Source organism: Gymnodraco acuticeps, unplaced genomic scaffold, assembly GCF_902827175.1.
Source record: "Gymnodraco acuticeps unplaced genomic scaffold, fGymAcu1.1, whole genome shotgun sequence".
NCBI classification, from domain to species: Eukaryota; Metazoa; Chordata; class Actinopteri; order Perciformes; family Bathydraconidae; genus Gymnodraco; species Gymnodraco acuticeps.
In genome coordinates this window covers 351,064-359,844 of record NW_022991289.1, presented here as the reverse complement: position 1 = coordinate 359,844, position 8,781 = coordinate 351,064, and the positions used below count along the sequence as shown (strand labels likewise).

General features: G+C 41.9%; 1 long non-coding RNA gene across 1 annotated transcript; it reads right to left on the bottom strand.

Moving 5' to 3' along the window:
• Positions 1-5,238: 5,238 nt before the first annotated feature.
• LOC117562212 lies at positions 5,239-8,020 on the bottom strand. Its single transcript, XR_004571515.1, has 2 exons — positions 5,695-8,020; positions 5,239-5,479 (listed from the first exon to the last, which is right to left on the bottom strand). It is a non-coding gene; the product is annotated as an uncharacterized LOC117562212 (long non-coding RNA).
• Between the last annotated feature and the right edge of the window lie 761 nt (positions 8,021-8,781).

Here is an 8,781-nt window from a genome sequence, read left to right as displayed (position 1 = left end):
TACGTTTTTAAAAAGCTTAATAAGCACCGTAACTTTCATGATATCATTTCTCCGTCATAATCCGTGAACGGCCGACTGTTGAGTGACGTCAAATGCAGCGGCTGCAAGGCATTGTGGGGCAGCATTTTCTCCTCTCCTTTCGGTTAGGGAGGTCCAGTGGTTCCTAAGCTAAAGGAGGTTATAAAGGAACTTTGAAACCTCCTTTCCTATCATTCTAGAGAATTCGAACGGCACTTATCATGGCTGCCACTGAGGGACTTCCGGGTCATTTCACTCGGTTAGGAAGGTTCCTAAGCTAAATGGACTATTCGACTGCAGCCCAACACTTGCACTTTGCTCGACGTCAGCCAATCAGCTTGCTACTCCATCACTGTGAGTGGGACCCAGGTCCCCCTCAAAACACGCCTGTTTGTTGTCCTGGCTCCTAAATGGTGGAATGAGCTCCCTATTGACATCGGGGGCCTATACTACGAAGCTGGTTCAACATAACCTGGATATGTTTGAGTTAGCCGGTTGGCCTAATCCAAAACATACGCTCTCTCGCTAAACTGTACTACGATGCTGGTTATCAAGTGGATCGCTCAAGCCAGCCGTTTCCTATCTAGTTAGGTGCGCGTTCACATGAAAGGGGTGGTATTTGGAGCATTCGACCAATCACAAACATGGAGAAGCGTACTAACAGCGCAGCGTCATACTTCCTGAATGAAAAGTGAACTTTAATACAAATATGAAGAAGTTAAACTTTAAACATCCATGACTTAAACACTTTATCCAGGATCAAAGCCACATAGCTGCACCTGCAAGGTGAATACAGCTGGTAACAGAAAAAGTGTTTGGATGCGTACATTAACAGATTTATGATATCACTGCCCCGTCTAAAACACGATCTGACTTTAATTACATTTGTCTCGAGTGTTTCGTCAACTTAATGTGCTGCTTAAAATAATACTTCTGCATACAGTATGTGACACTGTGAGTGTTGCACGGCCAGATACGGCTCAGCTGACTCAGATAAGGAAATATATGATACATTATGAAGTGATATGCTGCGGACTGTACTTAATGTTACTCTGATCCGGTTACTTATGTTGTGGCAGATACAGGCCCGGTTCCAGAACAAAATGACTCAGGGCGCATCTGAGATTAGAGAGGGTGCAGTGGTAAAGTGCTATTTTTACAAGTGGGGAGTGGACCTAACACCCTAGGGGGTCCTCATCTCCTCTAGGAGGGTCCTCACCTCCTCAAGGGGGTCCGGGGGCATGTTCCCCCGGAAAGATTTTTTTTTAAATATTGAAGTTAAAAGCATCAATCTGGTGCACTTTGAGAGCAAAATGAAGAGATCTATGGATCTATGTGCTCTTTGCTTGATTCATGCCTTCCCAGTCCCTTATCACGTACCCTATAAGAGCATAGCGCCAGTTGTTGTAGCCAGTTGTGGTGAAGGCATCTGACTTACTTGAACCAAAATGTCTACATGCATAGCAGAAGATGGCATCTTTTTCACATGAATATTCCAGCCAATTTCTGTTTTGAAACCATGAGCTGCAAAATGAGTAGCCTACAGGCGAGTTGGGCACTTTTTTAAATATACCTGGGCAGGCTCTGTTTTGCCGAGGTCCTCTGACACTTGCGGGCCGCTGAGGGGTGGCGGTGTTTGGGGCAACAAAGACGGCTGCGGCTGCTCCGCCTCTGTGGGCGAGGCGGGCAAAGCCGGCGAGTCAGGCGTTATTGTCCACGACAGTGGCCGCGGACAACGTAATGTCCCCATGATCTGAACTGTTATTACCTGCAGTAGATGCAGTGTTACTGCTGGCGATAAGGGCTGGTTGTTTTAACCATTTTCTGATGTCCATCACTGACACTGATAGCTTTGTAAGAACCTTGCAGATGACGAACGCGCAGCGGCACAGGTCACACGCACCTGACATAATAATGTTACTTACCGTTTAAATGGACCAAATAAATGCAGCAATGTTATTTAACCACAATTCCAATTTATTTTATTTCAACTAAATTCTTATTATTATTATTATTATTATTATTATTATATATGTAATATTGTTTTTTGGTTTTTTTCACTTTTCATTTTTAAATGAGGGTGCATAACGACTCAACTGAGGGTGCAATGCACCCTTATGCACCCCCGTAGAACCGGGCCTGGGCAGATATTTAAGTAAGCTTTCTTAACGCTAATGTTATAATAGTCAGATTGCTCTGAAGATGGAGGTGATATTCTATTAATGTTCACGTTCACACAGTCGGTGATTTTTGCCGGCCGTCTTTCCTGCGACGGCAGCTTTTCTGTATTTCCTTTCTCCTGTAATATGACTTGATCGCTTTAAACTCCGCACACTGAGCTCTGATTGGTCAGCAGGCAGTGCTTTCACTGAGTTGAGCTCTTAGCCTGCAACCTAACCTGGGGGGTATACTACGAAGCAGGATTTTCGTTTAGCAAGATAACTTCTGGGATTTCCGGTACTACGAAGCTGGTTCACTTTTTAGCGGGCTAGATCTCCATGGTGACTTATCCTGGAACTTAGTCTGTGCTCCGAAGCAGGATAGGTTCCAGGATAAGAGATCAACTCAGCGAAAGCACCACGCCTGCTGACCAATCAGAGCTCAGTGTGCGGACTCGGAGGAAATACAGTTTAAACTGCCGTTGCAGGAAAGACGGCCGGCCAAAATCACCGACTGTGTGAACGTGAAAATGAATAGAACATCACCTCCCATCTTCAGAGCAATCTGACTATTATAACTATACTATTATGTTAAGAAAGCTTAATTAAATATCTGCTACAACCAGTGGTGTAGTGGGGATTTTTTTACTGGGGGACGCTATTTTAATTAGGTCCAAACAATGCCACACAAGTGCGCACACGCGCAGTGCACTCACAAAACGGGCAGACAGGTCCACAGAAACCGGCATGTATGCTTAATCCTACTGTAGTTACTGTACTGCAAAAAGAAGACGGCGCTGCGCTCAACACACACACAGACTCAAAACCATGGACACACAGATACATACATTACATAAACAATGTATAGGCCTAAATTGCATAAGCTACAGTATTGCAACTAAGCAGACAGCGCTGCTTCTCTCTCTCTCTATCTCCACTTTCAAAATCTATTTAAAACTCATAACAAACAAACAAAATTCCCAAAGTTGTCCTGAAATTAACGTATTAAATAAACGAAACGAAAAATATAGCCTACTTATGCAAAGAACATTGAATCTGGATTTGAAATTATTCTGATTAAGCCTACATTGCAAATAAGCAGACAGCGCTGCTTCACACACAGTCTCACACACACACAGTCTCACACACACACAGTCTCACATACACACAGTCACACGCACACACACACACACACACACACACACACACACACACACACACACACACACACACACACACACACACACACACCACACACACACACACACACACACACACGCCTCTTGTTTCCTCCGCCACATCTCCTCCGTCCATACCTCTGGGAAAGATGAGCTTGAGCTAGCCAGGGGAACGTTGCTAGCGCAGCTAACGTTAACGTTAGTGCTAGCATTATCCACGGCTCTTCTGATGATGTAGTGCTAGTAGCAGCTTCACTTGTAGCTTCGGTGCTGCTAGCCTCTTTCTTCTTGTGAATGATATTCTTTTTAGAAAAGAAGTAAAGTAAAAAATGTTTTTCTGCCATTATAGAGCTCGTTCGCCGCGGGGTCACGAGCGTGATCACGAAGCATAATTTTTTAAGGAAATCGTTTTTATTTTTTATTATAATTACTTACTGTGAAATGAATTATGTTTTTTTCATTATTACAACAAATACAGACTTGCAACTAATAACACTGGCAATGATTTTATGTATTAGACTATTGAAAAAAAGATCATGCTCCAAATAAGTGGGGGTACGGCGTACCCCCGCGTCCAACGCCCACTACACCACTGGCCACAACATAAGTAACTGGATCAAAGTAACATTACGTTGCCTACAGTCCGCGGCACTGTGAGTGCAGACGTTGATGTGTCCCATTATCATTCATATCACATCATAATGTATCATATATTTCCTTATCTGAGTCAGCCGAGCCGTATCTGGCTGTGCAACACTCACAGTGTCACATACTGTATGCAGAAGTATTATTTTAAGCAACACATTAAGTTGACGAAACACTCAAGTCAAATGTAATGAAAGTCAGATCCACTCGTGTCTTGTACGGGGCAGTGATATCATAAACCTGTTAATGTACGCATTCAAACTATTTTTTCTTTTACCAGCTGTATTCACCTTGCAGGTGCAGCTCTGTGGCTTTTATCCTGGATAAAGTGTTTAAGTCATGGATGTTTAAAGTTTAACTTCTTCATATTTGATTAATTATATAGTTGACTTTTCATTCAGGAAGTATGACGCTGCGCTGTGATTGGTCGAATGCTCCAGATACCACCCCTTTCATGTGAACGCGCACCTAGCTAGATAGGACACGGCTGGCTTGAGCGAACGAGTTGATAGCCAGCATTGTAGGACAGTTTAGCGAGAGCGGCTTTGTTTTGGATTAAGTCAACCGGATAACTCAAAACATATCTAGGATAGGTTGAACTAGATTCGTAGTATACCCCCCTGGTCCCGACCAGGTTAGCCGCTAAGCATAAGTTACCATGGAGATCTAGCCTGCTAAAAAGAGAACCAGCTTCGTAGGACCGGAAAGCCGGAGTTTTCCCTGAATTTAGCCGGCTAAGCGAAAATCCTGCTTCGTAGTATACCCCCCAGGACAGCAGAAACTCTGTATATGTTCCTATTGAAATCAGGACAGCAGAAACTCTGCATATGTTCCTATTGACATCAGGACAGCAGCATGTTCCGTTGCAAACTAGAAAACGCATCCATTTCAACTGTACCTCTTTAAAAAGCACTTATAGAGTTAGCTTAGGCCTAGTTATACTTCAACAGCACTTACTATGGTATGACTTGCTTGAACTGAATATATATACATTTCTTGTTGTCCTGTTTGATTCGTTATGGTTTTTGCACTTATTGTGTCACTTTGGATAAAAGCGTCAGCCAAATGAAATGTAATATTTCATAATTTATTGCAAATGAAAGGTGTAATGACACTGAAAGGAAATAGACAGAACCGAGGTCAAAGTAACCCTCATTAAAGCAGCTGGTGATCAGGCAAATACAGTCATATCTTATAACAGTGGTTAAGAACAAAGGAGTCAGAGAGGAGGCTGTAACTGAGATACAGACACTGTGTGGACCAGAAATCTGTTTAATGTCACAGGAAGTCCAGTGGAACAGCTCCACTCTGTTTACATCTACTGACAGTGGAAAGGTGTGTGTGTGTGGCTGTACTCCAATACAACTTGTCAAAGCAGGAAGAGCAGGGATTAGAAGGTGTTCTGTGTTTCTGCTATCTGTCACCCCTCTGCTCTGGAGCTTCGTCAGGAAAAGCCGCCTCAAAGAGTTCAAACTTAGTCTGTTGGATGAAAGATGTATATCTCAAGATCAAATCAGAAATTATCCTTATTTCGGTTTTCAATAAACACATACACAAATTATTTGTATCGTTTCAAAAAATATAGTTGCCACAAAACATTTGGGTAGCAAATCACAAAATGATACTGAATAAAGAATATTCAATTTAATAGTAAAAAAAGGTTATTTAAACAGTTTGATATTCAAAGGCCTCACATAGCAATCACAAAGGAACGTATGCAGATGTGATTTGTATTGCCGTTGAGCCAGTCCCAGGTCCCAGGGGACAGCAGAGTTCAGCCCAACTGGATGTTAAGAAAAACAGAGTGGTGTCATCATTAGTTAAAAGCTTTAATAAAATGATTTTTAACAAATTATTTAAAAGATATCATTGATTCTGCCAGCCTCAGATCGGCTGAGGAGCTCTGACGGAGAATGCTCCTTCACCATTTACTTTCAGCCAGCAAAGCCCCTCCCGAGGATCTGAGACTGAGCACAGGCTCGTAAGGGCCCAACAAGTCAGGGAGGTAATCAGGAGCCAAACAGTTAAGAGCTTTTAAAAAAAACAGTAACATTTTAAATAAATTCTAAAACAGACCGATTCACAGTGAAGAGAGACTCAAACAGGGGTGATGGGGTCCAGCCTTCTGGTATTTGGTTGCTGCTGCATTTTTCACAAGTTGAAGGCCAGATATTGATTTTGGGCCTAATCCAGAGTTTAGGGAGTTATAGTAATCGAGACAAGATATAAAAGCTTGGCTGACTGTCTCCAAATCAGACCGGGAGATGAAGGACTTAATTTTTTTAAATGATACGTAACTGATAAAATCACGATTTTGTATGTCTGAGGACAGGGAGCCCAGATGTATTTACAGAGATGGGGCTGGTTTAGAATGGCCAAAAATTAGTACCTCTGATTTTTTGTCATTTAACTGGAAAAAGTTTTGGGCCATCTAGCACTTTATTTGATCTAAACCAGATAGGAGCTTGTTCACATTGCTTTTATCACTGCAGTTTAAAAAGGGACATATATTTGTGTATCATCCGCATAGCAGTGATATAGAATATTGTGTATTTGTATGATATGCCCTAGTGGCAGCATGTAGATGGAACATAATAATGAACCAAGAATAGAACCTTGGGGAACGCCGCAGTTTAGCGGCGCTGCAGTGGCGGAATTATCCCCAATCGAGACAGAAAATGTCTGATAGGTAGGATTTTAACCCTTTGAGAGCAGTGTCCCCGATGCCTACCCATTTTCCAAGACGATCTAATAGGATAACATGATCAACTCGAATGCGGAGCTAAGATCTAAAAGGATTCAAATGGAGCAGTCCCCTGAATCTGCTTAAATTAAAAAGGTCATTTGTGACTTTGATAAGTGCCGTTTGTTGTGTCCGAAAACTTGATTGAAATGTATCAAATATGTTGTTGAGATTCATAAAAGAAGATCAACTCTGTGTAAACCACCTTCTCAAATCTTAGCTAAAAAAGGTAGTTTAGAAATTGGAATCCAGAAGGTCTAGGTTTGGATCTTTGATGAATGGATGGACTGCTGCATGCTTAAGGCATGGTGGGAGACAACCAGAGGATAATGAGCTATTCAAAATGGATACAATTATGGGACCAGTTAAAAACCTCTTTTGGGAATTCAGCATGGAGCCCATCTGCAGGTTTCAGTTTGTGAATGGTTTCCTCTAATGTGCAGTGCTAAGAGAGAATGTTTCAAATGAGTACAAAATGCAGAAGGGTTGTAGTGATGAGCCAGATCATATAATGTTCCTCTGCAACTTTGGTATTGTATTGTATTGTAAGAATTGTGTTAGTCATTTGTTTTAAAGATTGTTCACTTTCTGGAGGTTTGAGGAAGGTTTCAAAATGGAATGAAGAGTTTTAAAGAGAATTTGGTGTGTTATTGTAGTTTGTTTGAACAATGTCAGAGAAGAAGGAGGACCAGGCTTGTTTTACAGCTTTGTGATAAATTGCCATAATTAGTTGTTTAAGATTTCAAATGATTCTGTGAGGCGGTCTTTCTTCCATATTCGTTCTGCTTTTCTGCATTGTTGCTTTATTTCTTTGGTGGTGCTGCTTAACCAGGGAGGTCTAAGAGTTTGCTTAATTTTTTATTTTTTTTATTTTGGGGGGTGCTATGGAGTAGCCTACAGAATGGAGGAGCAGGTGCTGTTGAAGGTGCTCAGTAGATCGTTTGTGTCCATATTTGGTTTAAGGAGATTTTTTTCGAAGGCAGTGGCAAAGGCATTTTTCAACGTTTTTGACTGTGTTAATGTTAAAGACACAGATGTTGGCACTGTGGAAGACAGATGTGTGAGGAGGCAGTTCAACGTAATGGCTTTATGGTCCAATACATATAGACCTGCCTCATTCAGATCCACATTTTCAACATTAAAACCAGAAGAAAGTACCAGGTCCAGAGTTTGTCCTTTTACATGATTGGGTCATATTAAAGGATTCCATTAAATCCAAATGAAAAGGATCAGAAGGGCAGCACACGTGTATGTTAAAATCACCCACAATTAGGGGGGGTATTCCGTCGGTTAACGCGACCACTGCTCCCAAGCCCTGTTGTTGCCATTTTATTTTCTGTTAAATAAGGTTAGTTAGACCCGAGTCTTCCTGACAGTTCAGTGTGCCGCTGCCCGGTTTAATTCAAATGTACCGCAGCGCGCAGCATAGACACACAGCTGCTGCCCAGCCGCAGCACCGGAAATATAACTGCTGGGAGAAAAACTGACTATCAGAGATGTAACGTTATCTTTGATAATATTTAGTCTCCTCATTTTGGCATAGTTTTTATTTAGTAAACTACATTTTCGTCTAGTCACTTTTCGTCAACGATATTGCATGTTGATTTCGTTATTGTTTACTGCCGTCGGTGCCGTCTCGTCATCGTCTGGTTTTAGTCATGGAAAAAAAGGTCGTTGACGAACATATTTCGTCATAGTTTTAGTCAACGAAATTAACACTAGCTCGACCAACCTCTATAATCAAAAACTCTGATTGGTTGAGCATGTGAGTGATTACTTGAGGATAGAGAAGTATGTAAACAATTGGGCTGTGACGTTTTGTTACGGGTCTTTAATCGATCAGGTGTGTGAGGGGAGGAGGTCAATCATACCAGATAGCATTTCCTGCAGATCGAGTGGTAGTGACAGATTTGATTGTTAAAATCATGTGGTAGTTCGCCCTGTCTGTTTAGGTGCAGAGCGTCGAGTCTGTTCCAGAGCTTCTGGTAAATGCACTTGGTTTTGTTTGTGGCTACAGCCTGCAGGCAGATTACCTTAA